Source organism: Manis javanica, chromosome 4 (genome assembly GCF_040802235.1).
Source record: "Manis javanica isolate MJ-LG chromosome 4, MJ_LKY, whole genome shotgun sequence".
NCBI classification, from domain to species: domain Eukaryota; kingdom Metazoa; phylum Chordata; class Mammalia; order Pholidota; family Manidae; genus Manis; species Manis javanica.
In genome coordinates this window covers 157,012,345-157,030,185 of record NC_133159.1, presented here as the reverse complement: position 1 = coordinate 157,030,185, position 17,841 = coordinate 157,012,345, and the positions used below count along the sequence as shown (strand labels likewise).

General features: G+C 44.0%; 1 non-coding gene across 1 annotated transcript; it reads left to right on the top strand.

The window, feature by feature from the left end:
• The first annotated feature begins 7,450 nt into the window (after nucleotides 1–7,450).
• TRNAQ-UUG (transfer RNA glutamine (anticodon UUG)) lies at nucleotides 7,451–7,522 on the top strand. Its single transcript has one exon. It is a non-coding gene; the product is annotated as a tRNA-Gln (tRNA).
• Nucleotides 7,523–17,841: the final 10,319 nt, after the last annotated feature.

Sequence of the window (17,841 nt, the reverse complement as noted above, 5' to 3'; positions counted from 1 at the left end):
ACTTTGGGCTAAACCTCAAATTCTGGGACAAGTGGATGCAAATAACAGTGTGGGCCTCCAGGGGGAGCTCAAGCCCACTCTCTGTTTTCCCCCTAATCTACATCCCGCTGCCCAGAATGGGAGACCAGCAGCTGTGACTTTCAGAAAAGTGGAGTCTTATCGGCTACCGGGCTAGTGGCCTTTGTCTTGCATGTCTTGTCCATTTCATGTGGCTGAAGTGGAAATGGGACTGGGATTGGCTTCCTCTGGATGCTCCCTCCTCTACCCTTCAAACTGTATTTGATTTTTGATAGACCAAGAATATACATACACCCTTGCAAAATGTGTATCTATTAGCATGCATTTGCTGGCAAGCTCCAGAAACTTGACCCAAGTTTAAACTTGTCTTAAACTGTCTCATATACAGCTTGAAGCCCAGAGGTGGGGCCAGCCACAGATGTTCTATGATCCGGAGGAATATCAGGGATTCCAACCCCTGATGGTGGAGGGGGTGCCTTGCTTAGCCCATCTGGCAGCTTGAGACCCCCTTGTTCATTATCTTCCTGATCCCCATCTGAGTGGACATTGGACAGGTTGACCTTCCTGAGGCCTGCCACAGCTTTATCTGCCCACTTGGTGTTAGTGGTGTTCAGCAGCCTGGGGATGGCAGTAGGAGCTAAAACTCACTAGCTAATAGCAGTCAGATTTTTAAGGGAACTGGATTGCCAATGAAATCTCATTAGCAGTTCCTCAGACTTACAAGTTTTCTGTCATTTGCAGTCAATTCCAGACATCTTGTCTAGACATAGTCTTTGAGATTGGCAAATCCTTGGTAATCACGGGCCTCTACACCTTGCCTATCCACTGGCACTCAGTGAAATAGCATCAACCTTGAGGTTATTCAAAAATAGTCACCCCTGGTACAGAAAGCCCATCTATAATCTGTTCTTTGACCCCAGGTTTTTCCTCTCTGTAAGCAGAAAATGTTTAAAAAATTGCAATGTAATAGGCTAGTCTTTTGCTCCAACTGGTCTCCTGCTAAGTCTCCTGTCTCTGTTGGTAATTCTCTTGGGGTAAAGAATTCAGCTTTTTGAGCCCTACAAGGCTCCAAGTTACAGGATTTCCATTAAACTTGAATTGCAAGGCACCTAGCAAAACCATATCACCCCGCTTTAAAACAGGGCACCTTCAGCCTAAAACTTGTCTCAAGACTGCTGCACGAAGTCACTAACACATGCCAACATGCAGAATTGTTTTCCTATTCTTGATATTCTACAGTCTTCATAGGCACATAGTCTATGTTCCAGACACCAGCAGCAGTTTCAGGTTCACCACCTTCCCAGGAGGTCACTGTCTCTATACCAGTTCCTGTGCTCAACTCTTATCTAATGACATTCACATCGGTATACAGCTCATCTTTTTCTGAATCCTTTGCTGGGATGCTCCAGATGCCTTCATGCTCTTCAGCCTTCCTGCTTTAGCTGCTTTAGCTTCAAACGGGTTTCCCATATAAAATCCACATTGTTTATCCTGTTTTAAATCTTACCAAGAGATTATCAACGTTTTTTATAGCCTTAAGTAACTGAGTTATTGGTAATGTAGCTGCACGTGTCCCTCTCCTATCCCACACGCTTGGTGAAGGATACGATTATTTGCATGCAAGGACACAGAAGTCATTGATCATAAAGGAAAAGAAAAGGATAAATTTGATTTGATCAAAATTAAAACTTTCTGCTAATGGAAAGATACTATTATGAAAGTGAAAAAGACAAGCTATAATATGGAAGAAAATATCTGTAATGCAGATATTTGGAAAAGATTAATATCTTAAATATATAAATAATTCCTATAAATAAAAAATATAAAGACAATTTTTAATGGGCAAAATGCTTGAAGAAGCACTTAGAACATAAGATATCTAAATGGCTAGTGAGTGGTACATATGCACAATGGAATGTTACTCAGCCATAAAAAGAAGGAAATCTTGCCATTTGAGACAACATGGATGGACCTAGAGGGTATCATGCTAAATGAAGTAAGTCAGAGAAAGACAAATACCATATGATTTCACTTTATGTGGAATCTAAAAAATGAACAAAAAATAAATAGACCCAAAAATATAGACAACAGCCTATTGGTTGCCATAGAGAAGGGGGTTGAGGGGTGCGTGAAATTGGTGAGGGGGATAAAGAGGTACATACATATTGCAAATTGCAAAATAAATTAGACATAGGAATGGAAGTACAATATAGAGAACTGAACCAATAATATTGTAATATCTTGGCATGGCAATGGGTAGATGCTTGCCTCTATACCTATTGTGGCAAGCATGTAATAATGTATACAATTACCAAGTCACTACGTTGTACATCTGAAACCAACATAATTTTATATTTCAACTTTATTGCAACAAATAAGTAAATAAATAAATAAACGGCTAGTAAGCCTGTAAAAAAAAGATGTTCAACATCATTAACCATCAGGGAAATGCAAATTAAAACCACAAAGAGAGATCATTACATACCACTAGAATGGCTACATTTAAAAGACTAACAATACCACCTATTAGCTAAGATGTGAAGCAGCTGAAACTCATACACTGCTGGTGGGAGCATAAAATAGTACAACCACTTTGGAAACCTGTTTGGTAATTCCTAATAAACTTAAATGTAAGGGACTGGGTGGGGAGGAGGTGGGGGGAAGGGAGGGAGAAGGGGAATTAAGGGCATTACGATTAGCACACATAATGTGGGGGGGGGGGCACGGGAAAGGCAGTATAGCACAGAGAAGACAAGTAGTGATTCTATAGCATTTTACTACACTGATGGACAGTGACTGTAATGGGGTATGTGGTGGGGACTTGATGATGGAGGGAATCTAGTAACCACAATGTTGCTCATGTAACTATATATTAATGATACCAAAATTTAAAAAAAGATAAAATAAAATAAAATAAAAAAGCTTTAAATGTACATTTACCCTATGACCCAATAATTCCATTCCTATGTAAATATCCAAAGACAAAAAGAGGTTTGCACAAAAATAGTCATAGTAGCTTTATTGTATTGGCCTAAACTAAAAAAAAAACCAAATGTCTTATCAACTGGAGATGGACCAAGAGATTCCAGCGTATTCATGCAGTGGACTATTACTCAGCAATGAAAAACATGCTCCTGATATATAAAGTGACATGGATGAATCTCAAAAACATTATGTTGAGCAAAATATTTTTTTGTGGTATGTTCTTTTTATTACTGATAGTATCCCATTAAAGAAATATATCACACTTTGTTTTTTATATACATAAAGTTTAAGAATAAGCAAAACTAATTTTTCAGTAATAGAAACCAGAATAGTGATTTCAGGGGAGCAGGGTAATGATCGGAGAGGGCCCCAGGGAGCTTTCTGAGGCGATGGAAATGTACCACATCTGCACCTGTGCAATGGTCACGCAGGTGTAAACATCTGTAAAACATAATTTATTTCTTCAGTTACAATTTGTGCCTTCTACTTTGTGTAAATAGTATCTCAAAATCATGTAAACAGAATGAGATATGTACTGCTGTGGAACAATTCTCAAGTATGGTGCTAAGTAAATAAAACAAAGTACAGAACAGTGTCTTAACTTTTTTAAAAAAGGAGCATGCATATACATGTATATCCATATAAAAATAAAATGTCTCTAGAAGGGAAGTATCAGAAGTTGCCTCTGAAAACAGAAAATTATAGTTAAGAAATGTTATGTATCTGGGTATTTCCTCCTATACCTTCTGAATTTTGTATTATGCACTTAAATATTTTTAACATTTTTAAGGAAAGAAAAAATAAGGTTTGTAAGTAATATGTTGTTACTAGGTTAAGTGCAAAGGCAGATATATAAAATTATATATATAGTAAGACTATGTAAAAATGTATCTGATAAAAGGAAATAAAATACAGCAAATGGTAAATTGTTGGAATTGTGGTTTTTAAAAATCTTTCTACTTTACTGGGTTTTCTACATTTTGCATAATGGTTTACCTTTATAATCCGAAAAGGTAAAATAATTATTTTGAAAAGAGAAAGTAGAAACATTCAAGATAAGAATAAATATGTGGATGCTGTTTTGTTCAAAAAAAGTAAGTAGCCAGATTTCCCCACCAAAGCCTTAGGAATGCCAGGCCCAAAGCAGGAGGCTGGGCGGTCGTGGTTGTGTGGAGCAAGTTTGGAGACTCGGACTGTCACTTATTACCCTGTACAGGAAGTGCTTATGGTTTGTCTGCCATAACCAGGGTTCCTGAGGCAAAGTAGGGGATTTGTGACAGATGTCACCTATTCTGGGTGGTACGGACACAGAGGAAGGCCAATTCTACCCCAGCTAACCATGAGCAGCCTCAGCATGGATAAAGGACTGAGCATAGCCTTGTTACTGAATTTGAAGATTTTCCACTTCACTCAAACCGTTATTGTACCTATTATTCCACTCACTATCTATTTACAGGCTCACAAGAAGCTTGGGAGAGTATCTTAAAAATCCCTTATCCTGGACTTTAGCCCTCTTTTCTTAACGCCCTGTCTTCAACGTGCTTTCTGGGGTACACTCTGCCACAGTTCAGCCTTCAGTCTGGGCGCCACAGCTGAAGCTGGGTAATCCCAGCTCTGCAGAGCCCAGACTCCCCCAGGCTTCCGGAGCCACCTCGCAGATGTTGAGAGTCTGTCCTCAAAGACAGCATGGGATGCCAATCTTTGGGATATCATGCACCATGGATTTCTGTTAAAAGAAACTAGTTATGCTGGTGCAGGGAGATTTCATATTGTCTCCGTTTTCTCTGTTACAAAAAATTTAATGAATGTGATGCTTTTTGTCTCTGACAAAAAACTGGAATGATGTTTCTTCTTCCTAAATTCTCCTGTGCCCTTTAAGGGGGTTCAATGGACATGTTTAGTAAAGCAATAGCCACATTTAAAAATAGCAAGTCCTGGGCTCTATCCCCAAAGGCATTCACAGCCCAGCCATGCAGGGGAGAGAGGGAAGATGGGAGAGACTGAAACACAGGATACAATGACCTATTATTTCAGCAAGTAATGACAAAAACTCTAAGGGAGATCATCCTTTATGCCACTGAGGAATGTGCGAGTGGAGATTTCAGTAAGAGTCTCATTTGGGCTGGTAAGATTTTTTTTTCAAGCTCAGAAAGAAGGTGGAGGGAACTGGCAAAGAAGTACTAGGCAATGGGGTTCAGGGGAAGGGGGAGTCACTCCTTAACCCTCATACTGGACAGAAGGAAAACTACCTCTTGTAGTTTCAAAGGCTATAATCATTACACCTGAAGATTTCTACAGTAGCTTTTAAAAAATTAATTTCAATACACTCTTGCTGGTACAGAACCCTTGTAGGAAGGGAGTAGATAGGAAGCCAGAGATGCTAAGGTTATTTGATATTAATTCAATATTAAGTCCCTCCTGGCTTAATGGAGACAGATTCCCATATCTCACCATAGGAGCTGAGCAGGAGTTTGCTTCATCCCTCAAAATGGAAAATCTTTCATGTTTCTTTTGACAAAATACAAAAGTCAAATTTTTTTTTCAAGCAATACAGAAAATCATGAGAAAAAGCCCTCATAAATATGCTGCCCCAAAATCAGCAGATGTTTTCATATTTGGGCTAAGCAGGTTTTTTCCACTGTATGCAGTAGGAATGGTCTCTGGTACCTAAAGCAGAAAAGGGACTTACTGGAAGGATGTCAAATAGCATCAGAAGGAAAGCAAACTCAGAAAAATGGGCAAGAACGAGGTGAAACTAGGAAACCAGGAGCCCAGCCAAAGTCAGGATCCTGGGCAGCCTGGTTCAGGCACCACTTCTGCTGCCAGTGGAGATGGCATGGCTGCTGTCACTGTCCATGAGACACTGGGTGTCACAGCTCCCATCAGCAGCACAAGTTCTAAAAGACCCTGTTTCTGGACATAAGTGACTTGGATTCTAAGTTCAACTGACAAAGCTAAGCACGCACACTTTCACTCTGGCCGCCAGAAGCCTGGAGAGTATTATCTTCTTGGGACACAGCCCTACCGTCACTTGGACCCACACAGTGTTAGATCCATCAGGAAAGGGAGTCAGATACCACAGAGCAATTAAATAGCAAATGTTCTTTGCACATGCATATAGTTTTTCTATTTGTATACAAGTGGGATTTTATTACACATACTAATTGGTAAGTAGGTTTTGGTTTTGATTTTGTTTGTTTAGGTTTGTGGATCTTTTCATGTCAATACGGTAACTTTCACCTAAATTTTTGCACAGCATGTATTGTCAATATTAATCAATTTGCCCTTGATGGATATTTATTTTCTATTTACTCTCATAAATATCACAGCCAAGAACATCCTTGAACACTTCCACATTGTCCTAATAGTTCGTTAGGATGAAGTCCCAAAAGTGAAATTGTTGAGTCAAAGATCATATAAAATTTTATATGTTGGTGCCCAGATTGAGGGCTGAACTGCCGCTCGCTGACTGTGCCCCCGAAGGTACGATGAAGACGGGGTTTAACAAAAGAGAGCTAAAGTCCAGGATTAGGGACTTTTAAGATACCCTCCCAAGCTTCTTGTAAGCCTGTTAATGGATAGTGAATGGAAATAATAGGTACAATAATGCTTTGAGTGAAGGCAAATCTTCACGTTCACAGTCAAGGGTGGGGTTCAGTCGGTTTTATGACATTTGACTCAGATGCCGTCAGACTGACCTGCAGAAGCATTGTTCATTTACATTCTCACTGATACACATGAGAAAGTCCAAAAGGGATCTGTTTCTCATGTATATCAGTGAGAATGTAAATTAGCAGTTTTAACTCCTCCAAGTTAGCAGTTTCACCAACTAGTTTTTAAGAGTGGGACACAGGTAGAAGCGCAAATCTAGCGCTAGAGGCCTGGGCGGCGGTAACCACGTGGAACCTCACTGCTGAGCAGCCAGACCCAAACATTCCCAAAGCCCCAGGAGCGGCCTGGGGAGGAAGGGCCTTGAACCGCTTTCTCTTCATATGTTAATCCGTTTCTCTCTCCGCTTGGCCACACTCTCTCAAGGCACTTTTAGCGTAGGTAAATAAATAAACAAGATGCACGCGGCAGCCTTCCGCTTGGGGTCAGGGGGCCTTCTCCCTCCGCCCCTTCTCCCTCCGCTCCCCAGCCCGGCCCACTGTCGCACGGCGTGCTCCAGCCAGTCCGCCGCCCTCCCGGCTTCCCTGGACGCAGTCAGGACCCCGGAAGAAAAGCCGGAAGAACGGTGGCAAGCGATGATACCCCGGGACCAGGAACGTCTGGGACGCGGGGGACGCGGAAACTCTCACTGCTTGGCTTCCGCCCGTCCGCGCGGCCTCTGGGCCAGAGCCCGGAGTCTGGGCCGGGCGTCTCCGGCGTCCGCCGCTGTTCTGGAAAAGCAGCTCTTTAGCGTATCATCTGGTTTGAGGGAGTTTCCGGCCGCCTAAAGTCGCCAGCGGGTCCCATGGTGTAATGGTTAGCACTCTGGACTTTGAATCCAGCGATCCGAGTTCAAATCTCGGTGGGACCTCACCATTCCTTTTGGTCCTATAATTACTGTTTTGGAGCCCACTGGCGGCAGCACCAGTGTCGACCTGTGCCAGGTGCCCCTCTGACCTACGGGGCGCGGTTTAGGGTCCCACCCCCTCAGACGCTCTCAGGACAGTCCTGAAGGTCGCATTGCGCATGCGTGCGAGTCAGAGCGGAACTGGGGACGAGCTGGTGGGCCGCTGACGCCATTCGCTTCTGGAGGGGACAGCCGAAGGACCGGGCGGCAGTCTCCGGGCCTAGGACACTCGCCCCGCCGCAGGCCTCCGGGAATCCTTCTTCTATGGACCACTGTGCAGAGTGCGACAAATCACTACTTTCTAAACCAGAACGGAGTGGCGGGACGTAGCCAAGGCACGCAAGGAGGGATGACAGGCTGGCGAGAGAGTGCGTGTTTGGGGGTTCGTCCGCCTGTGACTCCGTCAGATACAAAGTGTGCCTGTCGTGGTTGTCCGGTGCTAGGCAATAGGTAGGGTCGTTCGTGTCTTTAAATGAGAAACAAACTCCGCGGGCAAGGTAATTCGTTCTCCAGGCCCGGCCAGCCGTCAGGTCTCGCCGGCGGTGTCCCACCACGTCGACGGAGCGTTCCTCCCGAGCGGACGGCAGGAATCTGGGGCTCGACAGCTGGGCGGAGCACGTCCCTATTGGCGAATCTGCCCAGGATCGGTGTTTTGTGGGCTGACCAGGGGCACGCGATTTGCAGGAAAGGTTGCACCTCTGGGATAGCGGGGGAGCGACGTGCGTGGAGTGCTTCCTCTTTGGATTGTACGGTTTTGAGAGCTGTCTCGTCCTCCGGGAGAAGTGACGACGGAGCCCGCTGACGCATTTGTGATCTCCCCACAGGGTGATTGGCACTGTGGTTATATGCTCCCTGCCCTTGGGAGGATGCCATGGAAACAGGATCCTCGCAGTTCTATCCACATTTCTCCCGTGAGCACCCTTCGTCCCCACCCCACCCAATACACTCCTTAAACGTCTGAACGGATTTGTGTGTTTCAGCGATCTAAGCCTCAAAAGTACCTAGGCCTGAGAAGTTGGAGGACTTGCTCTACCAGATATTGAAGCTTATGATCAACTGTAAACTATAGGAATCAAAATACTGTGGTACTGATGCAGGGACAGACAAATACACTAATGGACTACAATAGAGAGCCCCGCAGTCCTCGGAGAAGTAATGTATGACAAAGTAGCACATCAAAACAGTGGGGGAAGGAAGGACCTGCTTTTCAGTACAATATCCTGGGACAACTGGGTGTCCAAACGGAAACGTGAAACCAAATTCCTCCCAACTTACACTCAACACAGTAGTATATTCCATGTGAATTACAGGCCTTAATGGGAAAGGAAAAGTAATAAGGCTTTTAGAAGGCAATTTAGGAGAATATGTTCATGACCTCAGGGTAGGGAAAGTCCTAAAGGAGACACAAAAAGCTCCAAAAGCATGGTATATGTCACCACATTGATATGATACTCTGTGTTCTTCTTATCAAAAGACCCCAATGAGAAAGTGAAAGGTTAAGCGACGGTATAAGAAAAGATATTTGTAATGCATAAAAGTCAAAGAATTGTATCTAGATTATTTAATGAATTCCTAAAAATCAGTAGGAATATAGGCTAACAGTAAAAAAAAAAATAGCAAAATAGTTGAACTGGCATTTCACACACACAAAAAAGGAAATCGAAAGTAACTGATACACATATGATAAGATGTAAAACATCCTTAGTCATTAGGAAAATGCAAATTAAAGCTCAATGAGATACTGCTCTACACTCACCAGAATGATAGTGCTGAATGCTATCAAGAACATGGAACAATGTGAACTCTCACAGGAGTGTAAATTAGTGGAAAGCAGTTTGACATTCACTACTAAAGTTGAAGATACTCATACCCTCTGTTCTAGCAGTTTCACCCGTGCATAAATTTGTGCACCCAAGGACATGTATAAAAGTGCTTTTGGCAACATAATAGCCCAAAATTGGAAGGAACTCAAATCCAACAGTAGAATGGATAAATAATTTATGGTAGGGCCTTTCAATAAAATATTATACAGCAGCAAAATAGATGAATTTTTTTTTTAATGAGCAAAGGAAGGCAGACACAAAAGAATATATATGATTCCATTTATAGAAAGTTCCTGAACAGGCAAAACTAACTCCTGTATATTGTTTAGAGCTGCAAACTTAGATGTTAAAACTATCAAAGCAAGGAAGTAATTCACATATAAGTGAGGATACCCAATACCTCTTGGGAAGAGGCAGGGGCATGATTGGAAAGGGGCCAACAGCAGTCTTCTGGAGGTACCAGTACTATTCAATTTCTTGGGTGGAGGTTACATAGATTATTCACTTTACAAAAATGTGTTAAAATGCACATTATGTTATAGGCACTCTTCTGAATGTGTGTTGCATTTCTCAATTTAATAAGGCAAAAGTACCTGTCCCTTACAATAGCCAAGAAATGGAAGCAACCTAAGTGTCCACCAGTAGATGAATGGATAAAGAAGATGTGGTACATATACACAGTGGAATATTATTCAGCCATAAGAAGAAAAAAACAAATCCTACCATTTGCAACAACATGGATGGAGCTAGAGGGTATTATGCTCAGTGAAATAAGCCAGGCGGAGAAAGACAAGTACCAAATGATTTCACTCAGATGTGGAGCATAAGAACAAAGCAAAAACTGAAGGAACAAAACAGCAGCAGCATCACAGAACCCAAGAATGTACTAACAGTTACCAAAGGGAAAGGGACTGGGGAGGATGGGTGGGAAGGGAGGGATAAGGGGTGGGGTGGGAGGAGAAAGGGGGCATTACGATTGGCATGTATAATGTGTGTGGGAGCACGAGGAGGGCTGTGCAACACAGAAAAGACAAGTAGTGATTCTACAGCATCTTACTATCTTGATGTACAGTGACTGTAATGGGGTTTGTTGGGGGGACTTGGTGAAGGGGGGAGCCTAGTAAACATAATGTTCCTCATGTAATTGTAAATTAATGATACCAAAAAAAAATACTGTTATGACAACTTTTGATAGAAAAAAAAAAAGTACCTATCTGGCGCATTTGTGCCCTGGATGCAGATGAGGACTCTGAGATTGTCCACAGATTGGGAGTTAGAATAGAGATCCTCTACTCTGAGCCAGTCAAATTTATTCAGGGTTTTCAGAGAATCACTTTCAATTCTGGGCATCACACAAAGGCATTGATAAATTTCACCCTGCCAGTAACTGGCTGGGTGCATTTGGGGGAAGCAGTTTCAATGTTCTGAAATTGTAACTATGTGAAGTGATGAATGTATTAACTAACCATACTGTAATCATTTCACAATATATACATAAATCAGTCTGTGTATGTCTTAAACTCATATAATGATATAGATCAATTATCTCTCAATAAAGCTGGAAAAAAACAAAAAATATTCTGAGCCTCATCTGTGAAAGGACCACAGTGGTGCGCCTTCTGCAGAGCAGTGTTTTGAGAATTAGTAAAATAGTGAAGTGAAAGTCCTTTTCTCTGCCTCTGATCCACCAGAAGCTCAATAATGGTAACTGCTACAAGGACAACCATAATAGTAAGACTGTGGAAGCTCAGCTCTTGAGAAAATAACACTCGATTATATGGGGAGGAAAACAAATGGAGGATTCCAACAGGCAGAGAATTAGCACTCAAGCGTGGAAGTTAGTGGGGCAAATAGGAAGAACTCTTCATCAGTTTGAGCTGCCCATCAGTGGAACAGGCTTGAGAAACTTCTGAGCTTCTGATGGAAGTCTCAGGGTGAGAGCTCAGAGGACTTTGTCATTTGTGGGTGTGGGAAGATTTCAGTGCTGAAGGGGAGACTGGGCTCCCGTAAAATTGCCTTGCTTTCTGCTCTGAGGTTTGATTCTGCTGTGAATCCTTGTGCCCACTCAGGACTTTACTCACTAGAACCTTTCTTTTCATTTATCCCGCAGCTTTCACCATTTTTATTTGCTAGTTCCTTTGTACCCAGGCCCTCAGTAAGATAACCTGTTTTACATCACAAACCAATACGTGCATGCACAACACTGAGACAAAATAACAAATAATAATCAACTTTATTATGTGTAAAAGTACACTCTGATATTTCCTTTTTTTTATTTCTTAAAAGTTGGTCACAATCTACTAACTTGATTTCATAGAATCATCACTAATGATTCTTAACCCACAGTGAAACTCTTATGAGCTCACCCCCTTTCTGCCCTAGCTCCATCTTTTCTGAGATCGCTCACTACACACACACACACACACACACACGCACACACACACACACACACATTTCCTTTTCTGTCCACCCCCAGTAGTTTAAGGGAGAGCCTCTCTCAACAATTTGAAGAGCCCCTTCCAATCGTTTTATTCTTGTGAAGGTCCCCCAAGGTCAGCACTTCCCGGAAGGTACCTTCTGCAGTATGTTGTTCCTCACCAGAGTCACCAACAGATGGCAGAGCCCCGGGACCACCAGGGATGCCAGACCTGTGCCTACTAGCTCTGCTACTCCCTCCTGCCAGTATCAGGGCTGTCCATCCATTATCTTCTTTGTTTATTCATGTGTCCATGAGATAATGTAAATACAACATTTACCACAATGCCTGGCACATAGGAAGCCTGTAAATTATATAGAGAGCATGCAGAGTCGTTTAACACCCGTTTGTTGAACGCCTACCATCCTCTAGGTGCTAGAAATACAAATATCAAAGACTTGACCCCCACCCTCAAGGAGTTTGAAATCTTGACTGATAAATTGAAGACTAAAATAGATATTAAATGAAAAGCAAGGGGCTCAGGAGTGTATGTGGACAAAAAAAGGTAAGTGAGGTCCAACAAGACTGAAAAAAAGAAACCCAGACGAAAGCTCAGAATAGCATGTAAGTGGCACTATTTGTGTGAAAGGGGGGAGAACGTTTAGACTTATTGGCTTGTGTGTATATAATGCAGCTCTGAGAAATTAGGGCAGAAAGGGGGTGAGCTCATAAGAGTTTCACTGTGGGTTAAGAATCATTAGTGATGATTCTATGAAATCAAGTTAGTAGATTGTGACCAACTTTTAAGAAATAAAAAAAAGGAAATATCAGAGTGTACTTTTACACATAATAAAGTTGATTATTATTTGTTATTTTGTCTCAGTGTTGTGCATGCACGTATTGGTTTGTGATGTAAAACAGGTTATCTTACTGAGGGCCTGGGTACAAAGGAACTAGCAAATAAAAATGGTGAAAGCTGCGGGATAAATGAAAAGAAAGGTTCTAGTGAGTAAAGTCCTGAGTGGGCACAAGTCCTGATTTTGAAAGACCTGTTTATTCTGTCACGAAGGACAGAGTCAGGGACAGCTTAGTAGAAGTGATGTTTAGACCTAGTTGTGGCCTTATATGAATTAGCTAGGCAAACAAGGGGTAGCAGCATAAGGTGTTTCAAGCACAGCCTAGAATTAAAAGAATCTCGGCTGGCTGGAGCCCTGGGGGCAGCTGAGATGAGCCCCGGGGCAAGCTGAGGCCTAGAGGGAAGCAGGGCTCCCACGGATGGGGCAAGGGCCTTGGGCTAAACCTGGAAGTCTTGACTTGGTCTTACATGGGGTGGAGAGTCAAGAAGGGGTTTAAGTAAGGAAGCCGCAGCGAACACACTAGGAGCCGAGAGGAGGGAGGGCTGGCCGGGTGGCCGGGCGGGAGGGGCGTCCGCAGGAGGCTGTTGATTCACTGGGTGAGTGGGGCTGAGTCTGACTAATGGCTTGGCAGAGGAAGCAAAGGGTAAACAGAAAGATGAATTGTGAGAGGTGTAGAAGGTAGAAACGTCACGAATTTGCATCTAAGTAGATGGAATGGGGGAGTAGGCGAGGAGAGGCAAGTCCTTAGCTCTTCTTTGTCTCCGTCTCCTCTCTTGGCCTCCTCGATTGCTGTTTCCGCAGCTCTGAGCGGCAGGTGATGAGTCACCCACTTCACTCATTTCCCGTGGTCTGGTAGAGAAGAGAAAATTCAGGGGGGCCAAAGGGATGTTGAGAAACTACCCCAGCTCCTAACCTTCAGACATGGTGGAAGAGGCAGGAAGTAGGATAGTTTTGATGTGATTTTGAACCCCCACCCTAAACCCTGCTCTTGGATAAGCATCGTGCCTCCAACACCAGGCCCCAGCCTCTGTGCCCCTATGCAGGACTGGATTCAGAATATGTGCGGCCCAGTGCAAAATGAAAATGTGGGGCTCCCATTCAAAAATTAAGAATTTCAAGACCGTGACAGCAGTGTTAAACCAAGCACAGAGCGCTTCTAAGCAGGAGGCCACGACACTGATAGAACTAAGCAGAACACAGCCATAAAGCTGGGCTTGTCCCCAGGCTGAAGCTCGGGTAAGCAATCCGTGGTGGTGGTGGTACCACTAGCTATCCTAGAGGCCCTGAAGTTGTGAGTGGGTAATTGTCCCTGCCTAAGGTACCAGGATACCAAGCAGACCAGACTCCACCCCACTGTACTCCTCTAGGCTGCAGGGGTGAGATCGGGGAGGCACCGGGGGTGGGAGGGGCTGGCTGCCCGATTCATTCAGAGGGATTTGGAGCTGCGGCCAGCCCCTGGAGCCAGCCCCTGGAGCCGAGCCCTGGTTTAACCAGGCAGCTGTTCCCCCCTTGCCCTCCCCTCCTAAAGGCCTGGGAATCCCATTGAGAGTCTCTGGTGAACGTAGAGTGTGGAAGGAAGGTGATAGGGAATTTGAAACTTGAGAATTTTCAGCTTGGTGTTAGTTGGCCAAGAAATCAGAAATCCTGGAGCATCACCCACCCCTCTCTTCCTCTTTTCATAGCTTGGCATCATTTTACTGCTCAGGATCCTCAGGATTTCAATTATCTAGTCTCTGCTTGGCATGCTCACACCTCTGGCCCTCCCTTCTTGGTCCTTCTCACAGCCCTTTTGTGTCCATCTCAGCCTGAGTTACCGACATTCTCCAAGTTCTGTTTTTGGCCCCTTCTCTCTGATCCATGCAGCCATCTTAAACAGCCTCACCTACTTTTGTAGTATTAGCTGCTATGTCTCAGTGAGTCTCAACACGTCACAAGAGGAGGGAGACGAAGCCTGGGGAACCATCTAGAATCAGCTGGTGGGAGGGCTTCCCATTCACTCAGTCATCCCAGAAAGAAGCCTATAGTCATCCTTGTAGTTTCCTTGCCATCCTACCAACATTTAATCAGTCTCCAAGCCCAGAAAAAGTTCTACTTCCTCATTATCATTACCTCCTGGTTCTTACTCTACTTCCCCAGTTCAGCTCCTAATCACAGCTGAGTGCTTGGATCCCAGAATTCCCCTTTCTCTGGGAACTGTCCTTCTCAGGGGTGACTCTGAAAGTCAGCAGGGAAAGAGATTCCTTCCTGTCTGATTGCTGGGAAGTAATTAAGGATCTGGGCAGATGATCAAGGTATTGAGAGCACAATCGAAGGACTGAAGACAAGGTTATGTGGGGTGAGCTATGTGGCTGGTTCCGTTAGGGTGAGTTCAGAGACTGCAAATATTCAAGTGTCATTGTAACTCCGGGGGAAAATCCTGGGGCAAAACACTTCTGAAACTGAATCAGTCAATGGGAGAAAAAAAGTTTAAAAAACCGGTTTACTTCTTACAAGCAGTCATCCCATCTCTCTTGACCAGGCTGCAGCAGAAGAGAGCTCCACCCACTCTCTCCAGTCCAGATAAACCCTCACACACCCTGGTGATTACCTATTGATATGTAGATAACCACTTTTCTCCACCCCTTGAAACACCTATTGATATGCAGATGCACTAAAGACAGGTGAGAGATTCTGGAAATATTGCAGTTTTACCCACAGTCATGAACAGGTTTACCAGAAGCTCTCCCCGACCCATGTCACCCAGCAGAAGAGGCTCTTTCTAACCCCATAGACTGGATGACCACTAGGCTGACTAGGGCTCGTGAAACAAAGCAGCCAGACAGGTGGGAGTAGAGGTTATGCTTGAGTGGAACAGCACAGGCATCCTCTATCAAGGCCAATGCAGTTCCACCAATGAGCCAGCAATGGTGACAATTCTGAGCCCCTCACACAATACCAGACCTCAAGGCAACCTCAGATGGCAGGTCACTGGACGGAACAGGGAGTTGTTCCTGGAATAGGCACTTATGCAGGAATTGGAGTTGCGTTCCCTTCCTGTAGGGTTCCTGACAACACTGCCATCTATGGGCTTACTAATGTCTTCTGGATGGCCATGGTATCCCAGACAATACTACCGCGAATTTAGAAGCTCTTCCCTGCAAAAATAAGTAAGACACTAAGTGTAATGTCGATCCTGGAACAGAAAAATGACATTAGCGGAAAAGCTAGGGAAATCCAAATAAAGTCTGGATGGAGTTTAGTTAACAGTACTGTACCAATGTTAATTTCTTCGTTTTAATAAAAATACAAATGATGATGTAAAATGTTAACACTAGAGGAAGTTGGCTGAAGAGTTTATGGGAACTTGCTGTACTCTCTTTGCAACTCTTCTGTAAATCTAAAATTTTTTCAAGATAAAACTGTGGAACTTAAAAAAAAAATGAAGGCAAGAGGCTAATGTTGGCAGGATTTGCTAATCTCGCCATGTGACCATCATCTGGAAGCTGCTGGCTTTGCAGAGAGAAGAGACTGATGTGGTAAAGCCCCAGTTCAGTGCCAGCTAGGAAACATCACTTTGCAAAGATGAGGGGCTGTCAAAAGGCTGCTAGGTGTGCTCTGAAACACAAACAACACAAGATGCTTTTCTTTCATGGCTAAAAAACTCAGGGCTCTATGGGATACAGGTAGGGATGGATGGCTCAGTTCATTTCAATGACCCACTCCCAGAATGATCAGTCTCATCCTCTGAACTTGCTAATGTGAAGGGCTGCAAGGAAGGAACACTGCAGCCAGGGCACAAAATATCAATTCTTTCGACACAGGAGCTGAGATTGCCCTTAGCCATTGGAGGCTCGTTCTGGCGCTAGGAAAACAGATCGAAAAGGGGGTCGGGGTGCTGGGCCAATGACTGACCTTGAGAATCAATGGACCTATGATTGTTACTACCGTACTTGGGGTGTCTGGGAAGAGTCAACACATGGGACACCCAGGGCACCATGCCCTGAGAAAAGGTGAAGAAACTGCTACTCAATGCAGAGCACTACCACGAGGCTTAATGTCTCAGGAGTAAAGATTAGAGGTACTCCCAGACCAAGAGCTCCCAGCCAGTGAGATTCTGCCTGAAGGTAGGAGCACAGGGTTGGGGTGGGTGAAAGAAGGAAGCCATAGCTTGTGGCCTGCAGCCCTGTCTGTTTTTCCTTCCTTACTGCTGGGGCCACGTGGAAATATTTACCCTTCCACATTTAGAAAAATAAGAATTACTGTATTTCAACGTTTCCTGTTTCTCATTCCTCTTCTTTTTCTTCTCTTGAGTGGAGTATATTGAGAGTGGCTCAGTTTATCCTAGGTTGCAGAATGGTGAGAGGGCATCAAGATGGAATTGGGAAGGGAACAGACACTCCCCGGGAGATCCTGGATTCTGACCAGTGGCCTATGACCTCACCAGCAGGAGGGTCCTGCCCTTGGGTTGTGACCTCCAGGGCACAGGGCACTGAGCAAGTCTGTGGATCTATATGGGATTACTGTTTTATGTTAGGTTTGTTTTCAGATACTTGCTTTCAATTCTATCTAGTAATGCCCAAAGCCAGAAACTTGTCATTCTTGATGACTCCCACTCCCTCATCCATCATTCAGTGAGATGTCAAATCTTTTATTTCCTAAGAACTCTTCACCCCACCTCCCCGTCTAGATTTGCAACCACTGCCCAAAGTCAGGCCTTCCTTGGCTCTCCCGATTAAACAATTACCTCCTTAAGTGTCTCTCTGCCTGCATTCTTTCCCTTTCAATCTTGTCAAAAGCCAATTTCCTGCTAAATCATATATTACCAACTCACTCCCAGCAGATAAAGTTGTTTAGTACAGCAAACAAGACCCCGCTGATCGCCTCCAACCCCACCTGTCCAGCAGCAAATCCTCAGGATCTAGGTCTCTCCCTTGACATACCAAAAACTCCGACCTGATGGGTGCTTGCATTCAAACCTTGTTCCTTTTGTTTTTCTCATATCTATGCCTCTGTTTATATTGCCCTTCAACCAGATTTGCCACGCATCCTTCCATTTACAACTTAACCATTTAGGACTCAGCTCCAGGTATCACCTCCTTCTGAGGCCACCTGACTTTCTCCCAGGATGCAACACACCCATTCAGCTGGAGTAGGTTAGCCCTGCTATGGGTCCCCCTCACTCCCACAAAGGCCCACTAATGTGTCATA